Raw genomic sequence first — 13,185 nt, 5'->3', positions numbered from 1 at the left:
ATATCTATTATCTTTGATTTATAATCATCATTTATTTTAACTAACAATGAATCATTATGATAGGATACATGAAATTTTTATTTTTTTTTTATTTTATACTTTTATATATACTAGAATTAATCAAATTAAATTGCTATTTTCTCAAAAAACAATAAAATACGATTAAGTTTGAATGAATTTGAATTTATTGAACTCAAAATTTGAATTACATTTGAACTCAAAAAATAAATAAAATTGAAAAAATAACAATTGCTGAAATTACTTATTTTATAATTGTTATTATGATAGTATAACTCTACATTGTATATTATGATAATTAACGAGATACAATTATATTTCATTCATTAAAAAAATAATGATTTTTATTTATTATTTAAAAAAATTAATTTCTATATTGAGATTTGTTGATATGAATTTATATTCTATTAGACAACTTTTGCTATTGGATCTTCTTCTTGCAATGGTCCTTCAATGATATTCTTTCTGCAAAGGAACCTGGAATTTGGCATGATATGTTTCTTTCTGCAGGCAAAGAGCACATGAAGTTCGATTATAAAATAATTAACTAAATAACTATAATTATTATAATTAACTAATTAATTAATTATAATATAGCATATAATATATTATTATTTCTATATTTTCAAGAATATCCAAAAATCCTGAAATGATCAATATCTCAAAAATAAAGCACTTTTGAAAAAAATATTTCAAATAAAAATTAAAAAATTTTAAAGTTTTAAAAGTTTTATTAAATAACCATATCTGTTTCTGTTTAAAATTATATTTTAAAGAAAATATTTCATAAAATTCTTTTGTATCGATATGAATTCCTATAAATTGAAAAAACAAAAAATCACAGCTGATGAAAAAAATTAATGGATTTTTATTCTATGAACAACCTGAACTTTATATGAATACTCTATGATTTTATATTATACGATGAATTTTATATTATATAAACTGATTTATCTTTTGACAAGTTAGATAAATAAAATTTTGTTATATTTTATATTGAATTTTATTTATTTTCGTGAGCCGGGTACATTCGAAATTAAAATTATTGTATTATTTCAAATAATATTTGAGTTTATTAAAAAAATTAGATTAAAAATATTAGAAGAATAATCTGTTTGATTTCATATTTGTGATTAAGATATTCTTCAATAATATTCTTTCAAATTATACAAACATCAATGAAACTTTTTTTCAGGTAATGAAAGCAAGCAATCATAGATAGGTATCTGCAAACAATATTAATATTCCACCTTATACGAATGCAGTTGGAAAAACAGTAGAAAGAGAATTACATTATGTTAGTCGTACTAAACAGAAAAATGTACAATGCATAGGAAAAGTGAGTTTTTAATTTTCATTTTAATTTAGCCTACATTTTAACTCTTTTATTAAAATAATGCATATGATTAGATAATATACAATTAATATTTAATTTTAAATAAAAATTCATATTAGAGTAATATGTATTTATTATATCAGTATGCAATATTTATTATGCAACTACTTAAATTGTATACTTTATATAATTACAATATTTTCATTATATATTGTTATTTCAAATTTTATAAATAACGATTATTATTCTATAATTATTATTGTTATTATATTACTATGATTAAATGATAATTTTAAAATAAGTAATGTAATAATAATAATAATAATATAATAACCTATCAGCAAAAGTTTGTTGAATATATTTATTTAATTTTCAAATTTAAAAAATAAAATTTCATATTTTATTTATTCTCTTTTATATTTATTTTTATTTATATAATTTGATTTTGTTTATTATACATATATATTTCTGATATGTATATATGTATACGATATATAGAATATATATCTAGAATATGTGTGTGTGTGTTTGTATTATGTAAAATTATACATAATTTTATCTTTAATCTTTGAAAAAAGAAATTTTTTCTTTTTTTGTCAAATTTACTCCAATTTCTTTCTGTTAAAATAAAAAATTAATTTTTTGCAGATATATAGATATATAGATCTCATGGAATATTTTATGTTTTACCGTAAAAAATATATACAAAATATGAAGTATTAATAATTCAATAATTTATAAATTTATAAAAATAATAATTTATATTATTAATATATATTAAATTAAAATGCTTGTATATATTATTAAAATTTCTGTAATTTTAACGATAGTAATAATATAATAATAATAATAATAATAATAATAATAATAATAATAATAATAATAATAATAATAATAATAATAATAATAATAATAATAATAATAATAATAATAATAATAATAATAATAATAATAATAATAATAATAATAATAATATATAATAATAATAATAATAATAATAATAATAATAATAATAATAATAATATATAATAATAATATATAATTAATTGTAATTAAATTAAAATTAATAAATAAGTAAATAATATAGAATTATATGATATAGAAAAATATAAAATGAGAGATATCCTTCAAGATAGAATGAATGAATTCAAATGATGCATGATTATTTTTTAACATTAAATGAAACTTCTAATATTTTAAATATAGTGTACAAAAGATATTTTTTTAAAATTAATTTTTAAATTACCATAAGAACTTTGAAATTCTAATTTTTATAAAAATATATTTTTAAAAATTTTTCTAATTTTTCAATTCTTATTTATCATTATCATTCATTATAATACTTTTTTTATTCTTATATTGATTTATAATATGAATTTATTTATATTTTTAAAAAAATTTGAAAAAAATGATGATCATAGTATAAATAAACAAATTTAGAATATTTTTGAAATTATAATTTTCTTGAATTTATTAAATTTAATCTCAGTAGCTAAATCCAAAATTATTTTTATATAATAATAAAAAATGTTATTTGCTGAAAAAAAAATTACTGAATAAAAATTTATAAAATCAACGCGAAATTAAAAAATAAAATTAACAAAAATGAACAATTTGCAGAATTTTAAAATTCAATGAAATTCAAATTATAATAACTTAAATAAAAAGCAAGTTTTGTTCGCTTTTATTAAATCATGAATAATAGAAAAAAATTTTGCTCATATTTCGTTTCGTTTTAGTTCATTTTTTACTTGAGAGCTCTATAAGAATTCTAACAATTCTTATATATATATCTATTATATAATGTATTTGCTAATTATTTATTATAAAATACCAATTATAACCAATAGAATATGTTGTCAACCATCATTCTGAATAATTTTTTTTTATACATATAAACTCGGCCTTAGCTTCAAAATATACATATAAGTATACATATACAAAGCATACATCATATGCAAATATAATATAATTCAGTTTATATTCAGATTAGATTAGATTAGATAAGATATTGTATTATATGGATTAAAACAGAATAAATTAAGTTAGATTTAGATATTGTTTCTTTTAACTTGATCGTTTTGCAACAATTAGCTAGCAATTAAATATATTTGGATATGAGAAAGAATATGAATATTAAACATTGTAAAATCATCCTAATTCACATTTAACACAAATCAAATAAAATTTAAAAAAAAATACGTAATATTCAATGTACATGTATTTAATTATATATATATATATATATATATATATATATATATATATATATATATATATACTATATAATAGAAAACTATATAATAGAAATTATAATATTAGAAATATTATATTCTATTATTCTTTTTATTCTGTTATAATTTAAATCGATTTTTAAATTAGCTTTAGATAATAAATAATAAGATAATTATTATTGTATATTATTATATATGAAACACAATTGAAAATTGAAAATTGAAAATTTTTGTAAATCGATAAAACTTTTTTCATTGAGAGAATTTGAAAACTAATTTTTTAATAGAGGTTAAAAAGATTTTAAAAGTATAAATTGTTATATCAATTTTTCACTAACGTAACACTATAACATAAAAATTGAAGTATTATTATAGAATATTCTTGATTAAAATGTTCTGTCTAGAATTTCGAAAAAATTGAAGTTTCATTTTTTTTTTTTTGTATTGTTTGTCTTAGGATAAGTTAAAATTAAAATATTTCTAAATCTCTATGAAGTTGATATGAATTTCCTAACTTTACTTGAAAAGTATCTAGAACTTTAAATATTGTATATCTTGGAAAATGAAAATATACTAGACAAAATATTTTAACTAAAGAAGGTAAATGAAAATTATGTATAAAAAAGTTTCAGACTTAGAATTACGATGAGAGTTACTTATCTTTTATCTTATGCTATTGTGAAACTTGGAATATCATGAATTGTAAGCTGGAGATCTTAATAAAAATCTGGAGAGAAATGAAAAAAATATCATATTAATCAAATTTCATAATAATGAAAATAATAATGAATTTCATGATAATGAATAGATTTAATTGCAAATAACGACAAATTATAACTTATTTATTATATTATTTTATATATTATTATTATATTTATATATTATTATTTATTATAAAAGAATTAAAAAAAAAAACAAAAAAAATAATAAAAATAAAAATTTTACTCCTATCTTCTTTTTAAATAATAGAAGCTAAAATAGATATCATTTTTTATATCATTTTTATATATTTTATAAATTAAAATAATTTAAAATACTTTTTTATTATAAATTTTTAATATTAACTGTTTATAATAAATTGTAAGTAATAATTTTTAATAATTTTTTCTACAAATTCAAAAATATTTTCAATGATAATATAGATTTGTATTAAAAGTGACGATTTTTTTACAAGCTAAAATTATAGAAATAGCAATCTTACTTATGATTATGATTAATGAACTTAATGATTCTACAAAATCATGATTATCAGTTTTGATTTCTGAATTGATTTTGTAATTCTAAAATTCTATAATTTCTAAAATGATTCTATATATTTCTATTTAAATATTTTTCTGAAATTATTGTTTTAAACATGTATATATAGAATGATAAACCAGAATCTTTCTTAATCTTAAAGAATCATTTTGTTTTGTTATTAATTATTTTGATTTATACATACTTTTGATTATATATATTTAACTATAATATAATAATAATATTTTTAAATTATAATCTTTAAATATATTTTTTATATAAAAATTTATTTTTTTTTTTTTATTATAAAGTATGTTATAATTTTAAATGATTAATAACGGGTTATTATATGGGGATGTAGCTCAGTGGTAGAGCGTTCGCTTTGCATGTGAAAGGCCCCGGGTTCGATCCCCGGCATCTCCATCGTGAATTTTAAAAAAATATCATTGTAACATGAGAAAAATGATTATACAATGTATTTTTAGTAAAAAGCACATCTTTTTATTAATTCAGAAAAAAATATTTAATCATATATCTATTAAATCATATATCTATTTAAAAAAAATATAAATCAATTTTTATATTTATCTTTTCTTTTATATATATAAAATTCATAACATTACATATGATAAAGAAATAAATACTTAGAGAAATCATAATTATACATTATTAATATTCTGTGCACATTATTGCAGCAACAATGATAAATATAAAAACATAATTTATAAAGCATTATTATAGATTAATTTTTAATGTAAATGATAACTGTATAAATAAAATGAAAAAGAGAAAATTTTTTATAATTATATAATCAATATTATATACATATGTACATAATATGTACATATATGTATGATGACTATCATAATCAATTTAGGAATGAAAAAATCTATTTGAATAACATTAACTATGTAATAATATCTATACGTATTTTCATTCAATTTCTAAAAATAAAGATATATATATATACACACACACAAGTTCGATTTGACTGATACGTAATAAAATTAAAATTAAAGAATATATTTTTTAATTTTGTGAATCTTTTATGAATATCTTAAAATGATATCAATTATATATATTTTCAATTCTTGAATATCATTGTTTAAACTATATCAATTCTTTGGTTTTTAATATATGTTCAAATGTTTTTATATTTATTTTGGTGAGTTCAATTGTGTTTTGCTTAAATAAATATTTAGATAAATAATTTATATTTTAATAGAAATAAAAATTAAAATAAAGATAAAAGGAATACTAAACGAAATAATTTACAAAATTAAATAATAATTAAAACATTTTTAAATTAAGTTTAATAATAAATTTAATATAATAATAAATTTTAAGTTTAATAATAATAATAAAAGATAAAACAATAATAAAAAAATGTAAATTTAACTATATTGTATTTTATTTGAACATATCAAAACAAAATTTTTTTATCTGAATATTGTAGTACAATTTAATCAAAATTATACTATTATAGAAGTAGTTATGTATATATGTAAAATGGATTAAATATTTTTTAAATAGGAATTTTATAGATTATGTTGTATTATAACATATACAATAATACAATAATATAACATATATATAATAAAATATTATGTTAAATATAGGTTTGATAAAAAAAGAATTCATAACTTATTTTAATCCTATCTTTAGGATAGATTTTATTTGATGAATGAAAATAAATATAAATTATTAAAAATTTTTTAAATTAATATTTTTATTCTTTAAATTATTTTTTTTTATTTCATTAAAATTTTAAACAATTCAAAAACTAATCGCCATTCGAAATTTAATATTTTTAATACTTTGTTATTAAAAATATTGGATATATAAACAAACAAAAAATAATAAATAAAAAAAATTTTCATCATGTATTACCTATGTCATGTTTAATTGCCTTACAATGCTTTTGATTAACTATAAGAAAATTTTGTTTCATCTTAAAATTTTTATATAATTTTCTTATAAATTAATTTTATTATATATATTAATATTATAAATAATATTATTAATACTTATTATATTTATTATAATACTTATTATACTTATTAATAATTATATCTAAATTGCATAAAAATATTGTTTCATAAAAACAAAAAAAAATATTTTAAATTTAATTATATATTATATAGTATAATATAATAAACTTTTTAATTTTTTAAAAATTAAAAATAAGTGAATAAATAATTTTCTAAAAAATGAGAAAAGATTGCTTATTATTTACTCTTTGATTAATATAGTGGAAAAAATAATTTTTCAGCATTAACGTAATAAGAAAAAAAATAGTGTTTTCATCTTGTTACCACTCTATCTAACAGATGACTAGTGCAATCTCCCTCTTGTCATTCAATCCCTAACTGTGGCACATTATAGCGTACTTATTCAAAAAGAACGTCAGACGTTAAGATAAACTTTATTCTATATGCTAATTGATTTCTTAAAATTAATTATTATATTTTAACGCAATATTTTTTAAAATAATATTTATTAATCAATCCAATTTCATCACTCGATATAAAAGGAATAATAAAATAAGATTTTAAGATCGTTTATATTAATTATTTATTATATTCAATGATTCAATTTTAATTATATGTATAGAATTTATATATATAGATCAATGAATAAATTAACTTTCTTCACTATAATTTATTTCAAAAGAGACATATAATTGTCATTTGCCTACGCAAATGCAATTTTATTGATATGTAGTAACTATCAATTGCATCAATTACATATTGCAATATGTTAAATATAGAATGTCTTATAATAAATGCATTTTAAATATATAGTATAAAAAGACAGTATAAAATTCCTAAGAGAAAAATATTATTTGTAGCATGCATCATCATATAATTTTTATGAATTTTCTCAAATAAAGAAATGCGATGAAAAATGAATGATTACAAATGATGAAAAAAGAAATATTTTAAAATGACGCTAATCGAAAATAAATTCTTCCAAAATTTAATTAATACATAAATTTGTTTTATATTATGAAAAATACTTATAGACACTAATTAATTATTATTTATCTAAATATATATTTAGATTTTTGTTACAAAAAAAATTTTTTTTTATTTATTCATATTTTTTTTAAATAGAGATAGTAACTTAATCAACATATATAAATAATAAAATAAATAAAAAATATAAGAAGTGATTTTAAAAACTAGAACAAACATTAAAGTTGATATATAAAAATGTTAAATCTTATTTGTTAAGAATAATTTTGTATTAAATAAAGCAATTAAAGTTATATATAATTATATTTTTAAATATATAGTATATTTATATTTATATTTAATATAATATTTATTAAATAATTATATTTTTTGCGTCATCTAATATAAATTGCATATAACATAATGAATAAATCTCGAACTACATTTTTGCATTATAATTTTATTTATTTTAATATTTAAAATCGCTTTTTTTTTATATATACTTCGTTAAAAATTCTATGTACTAACAAAATTTTTATACAAAATTTGATTTTAAAGTTTTACATATATTTAATTAAAAAACTATTGATATAAAATTATTTTATACATTTTCAATTATTTCAAGAATAAATTAATATAAATATTTATTATGAATAGATTTTTAGCTTTCCTCTTTTTATTGATATATGTATAATTTTATATACATATTTTACATATTAAAAATGCTTTATAAATTAATTTCATAAAGATTTCTTTAAATATTTTACTTGTGATTTGCGTTTCAAATCAATATTAGGCTCTTATTGAAAAAGTATATAACAGTTAACAAACAGAATAATCATATTAAATAATAGAAAAGTAAAAAATTAATAATTATTGTGATATAAAATAAATGAATTTAATTCTTACACATTCTATCACAAATTTGGACAAATTTTTTTAAATAATATATTATTAGACATAATTATTAATCGAAAGAAAATATTAAAGATAAATAAAAAAAATTGCCTTTCTTTAAAAAATACGAATGTTATATATTATTATATAATATATATACGTATAATATTATTATACAATCGAAAAACATATGATTAACTTTCTCAGGAAAATTTCAGACGAAGAGGAACGATAGGAGAGTATGTCACAAAGGAAGGGGAACTATGCGTATAGGATACATCTGTGCGGTTAAAAAGCAACCGGTGGTCATTTTCTCAGCGCACACCCGTTATGTGGTGGGCACGTGGCCGTTGCGGCATTATATTCCCATGGCTGGCACGTGGCCGTGCGTCGGTACCCCCGAATCCCTCTCTTCACAAGCAAGAACCCCGCCACCTCTTATTATTGGGGAGCCAGTGCCCTCGAGGGTTGGTCGCGCTATTTAATATTTTGATCGGAGAGAAGCGTCTGCGTTTCGTTCGAGCGGCGAGCAGTAGGGGTTGTCCACGTGCTCACGATCGTTCCCTTTTGATTAATTTCGGTACGAATCGACTGGCACGAACGTGGATGATGCTCGACAAAGGAAAGCTTCGAGAAAAACTTCATCGTGGGGGAGAGGAGGAGGGGGGTGGGGGTTAGAACGAGGAAGACAGAGAGAGAGAGAGAAAGAGAAAAAAATAGGAACAGCTGGCACCGAGACGAATACAATACAAGTTCGATACAAGGGCTAAATCACCCTTCGCCTCTCCTTTCACCCCATCCGAACGTATTCTAATCGACACACGGCGTGCACGCGTATGCGTCCTCTCTGCGATCATCCTCCTATATATTATATAATCGCATACCACTTTCAATTCAGGGAAGAAATATCGTTAACGACGCTTCGTTTTCAATGAAATATATTTATGTATCGTGGCGTGAATGATTCGAATTATCGTTTCTATTACGTACAAAGGATGCAATTGTCCTGTAAGAAAGTGTTATCTTGCTTAAAATTTCACGTTTGACTTATTTGTAAGAAATAATTATTTCTTACAAATAATCAATTATTAAATTTTGTCATTTTGTCATTTCTTAATAAAACAAGAGAAAAAAAGGAATATGTAAAAAAAATTATTATTCGTTAAAATAATTATAAAGAATAATTTTTTATTTATATAAAAAAAAATTATAAATATTGATTCCATTATGTGAAAATCGTGATTTCAAGAAGTTGAAAATTTTTTATTTTTGATTCTTGATTACCTAGATATAGAATTAAGTTATATAATAATGCGAAATTTGAACAAAATATTTTCATTCACGAATCTTATGACAACTTCTTTGTGAATTTACTATAATTGAATATAAAAAATAGCAATATATAATTCTAAATGTGATTCAATTTTTATATCAATTTTTAAATCTCAATGTAATAATTATTTCCATTTATGGAACAAAGACAGATTAATTATAAAATTCTATATTCTTATATTTATATTCGTATTATATTCTTATATTCGTTATTGTAAAAATAACGACAGAAATTTTTTGGTTATCTGATATTTTTAACGTTGATGTATTTTTTGTAAAAAGAAATTGTACATTTTTCAAGTATTTTTAAAATTATTCAAATTATATTTTTAAATATATATAATTTAATATAATTTAATATAATTAAATCAAATCTAGTATAATGGAATTAATAAAAAAAAATTTATTCATTAAAGCAACTATGTATCAATTTTGCACATAACTTGAATGTACATAGATATATATTCAATCATAAAAATCTTTATATATCTTCATGAAACTCCAACTAATAAAATGTTATCAGATGATAACATTTTATGTGTATATAAATCATAATGAAACAATTTTTTTTATTAGTAAAATATCATTTCGAGAAAATGAAATCAATCCTTACAATATTAATATTATTTTCGTTTTTTTTTTTTAAATAATATAATTTCGTAATAGTACAAAATAAAACAAAATTTTAAACTATAAAATAATAGATTTTAATACTCTATTATTTTACTGTAAAAAATATTTCAGATGAAATTTACAAAGTATGAAAAAATAAATGAAAATTTTGATTTGAAATTGATTTAACATTTTCAAAAAGATTTTCTGTTGAAAAATAAATTGCTCTATGTATAACTATGTATAATCTATATTCTACATAGATATATATTTTCATTAAAATTCAGATTTTTCAAGATAAATAAATTTTCCTGTAATAACAAATGAAATAATCGACTATAAATAAGTATTTAATTTTCCTTTACTAGTTAAATTTATAATTATTGAAAATCACTTTAATTATAATATCATAATGACTTACCAGAAATAATATAAAAATTATTATTAGAATTATTATTAGAATTATTTCACATTGATTTCGTTATATATATTTCTATATAAAAATTTTCAGATAAACATCGATTATTTCAGAATTATTAAAATTTTGCTAGAATATTAGATATATGACAAGAGAAGCAAGAAAAGCAGAACTTGAATCAGAAATTTAAATCATAATTTGGAAACAGTAAAAGAGAACAGCTGTCCTCTCGTCGATAAAGGTGATCTGCAGCTGCTGTCACTAGTGTTGTTACTACTGCTGTAACTGCTGCAGTAACTTCAAACCACAGACGGTGTACCACGTGAATCCCGTTAATAAAGAATTGCTTTATCAGCTGTACGTCAGTATGATAAACACAGGCATTACTGTGTCGGCTTTCGCTAACAAATACACACATTTAATGAATATTATTTTAAATGTAGATATTTGTTTTCTTCAATTTGTTATTTTAATTTTCAATTTATATAACAAATTATAATTTAATGATGAATATGTAAAATGTTAATTAAATATAAGATAGTACAATAAGATATCTTAGATGCCAAGTTTTGAACAAAAAATATAATATAAATATAGATTGTTTAATGTTTTATTAAAAAATTATAAATATATAAAAATATAAATTCGAAAGGAACAATTAAGTAATACATATACACACACACACATATATATATATGTAATATTATATATTTTATTCTATTTATTTTTTTTTATTTTATTATTATTATTGACTTTATGTGAATTATTTATTGTAATTATTAAATTAATATTAATTATTATTGACATTAATTTTAATATAATATTAAATATAATTTTAAATATAATTAAATATTAAATATTATTTATCTATATTTTATCATTATATCACATTAAATACGCAGTAACTGCATAATTTGTTATAGTTTTCTTCAAATTTCATATTTTTATTTATAATTTTTTTATGAACTTATATTTATATAACACTTATTTAAATTCATAGAATATATTTGATAAAGTTTGATCTTAAACTTGCAATATTCCGTATATATTTTTAATTCTTATTCATAATGCAAAATCAATTCTTTGCATTCAATTCATGAATTTTTAATCATTTTTCGAAAAAAATAAAAAATTTTAATATTTTTTAAATTTTAACTTTTAAATAAATTTAAATATCAAATCATTTTTTCAAATACAATTCTTAAAGATAAAAATTTTTAAAGAAAAAATAATGTTTCTTTATTTCCTCATATTATTCTAAAATTAAAATAAATATAAAAAAATGATTGAGAATTTATATATATAATATATATATATATATATATATATATATATATTATATTATTATTTTTATATTATTATTTTTTTTATATATAATATTTAAAATGTTTCTCAAAATTATGAAAGATAAAATAAAAAGATATTAATATATTTTAAAAAATTCAATTCAAAGTAAATCCAAAAAGCATTTATTGTTTATTATCTTAAATCTTACTAAAATTTTCAAAAAATTAATGAGATAATTAAGAAGCAGAAAGAAAAAAAATAATCTATATTACAATAAAACTAAAATTATACAAAAATTTCATATTTCATTATTTAAAATCATTCAATTATTCTTATATTATTCTATTCTATTTATTCTATTTTGAAAAATTTACTTCAAGTTGATAAAAATTAGTGGGGAATTATGAAATATTTAGATTGTGTTTTTAAAGTTAAGTTTTTAATTTCTATCTAAATATTTTTTAAATAGATATCATTACATAAATGATATTTGCGTTTACTATAATATCTATTATGAAAATGAGTCTTAAAATAATTGTATTGAACAAAAAGAAGTTAAATTATATATGAATAATAATTAATAAATTTAAAAAATATTTATTTTATAATTTTTTTTACAAATTTATGAATAAAAATGAAAAATATAATTACATTTTTTGATCGAAATTATATCTTACTAATTTTTTTTGTGTATATATATATATATATATATATATATATATTTACATATGTATGCTAATTTTTTTTCAAATTTTTTATAATATTCTATATAATATTATTTAAATTATTTATTTAAATTTAATGTCCTATTTAAAAATTATTAAATAATAATATTAAATAATTAAATAATTTCGTTTA

The 13,185-nt window shown here is 17.9% G+C and overlaps 1 non-coding gene across 1 annotated transcript; it reads left to right on the top strand.

Annotated features, from left to right (window-relative positions):
- The first annotated feature begins 5,175 nt into the window (after nt 1-5,175).
- Nucleotides 5,176-5,247, top strand: TRNAA-UGC (transfer RNA alanine (anticodon UGC)). Its single transcript has one exon. It is a non-coding gene; the product is annotated as a tRNA-Ala (tRNA).
- Nucleotides 5,248-13,185: the final 7,938 nt, after the last annotated feature.

This window comes from Apis florea, unplaced genomic scaffold (assembly GCF_048593485.1).
Source record: "Apis florea isolate Af1SG1 unplaced genomic scaffold, ASM4859348v1 contig_3078_pilon, whole genome shotgun sequence".
Classification (NCBI taxonomy): Eukaryota; Metazoa; Arthropoda; class Insecta; order Hymenoptera; family Apidae; genus Apis; species Apis florea.
The sequence above is the reverse complement of the archived record's forward strand: the minus strand, read 5'-3'. Positions and strand labels throughout refer to the sequence as shown.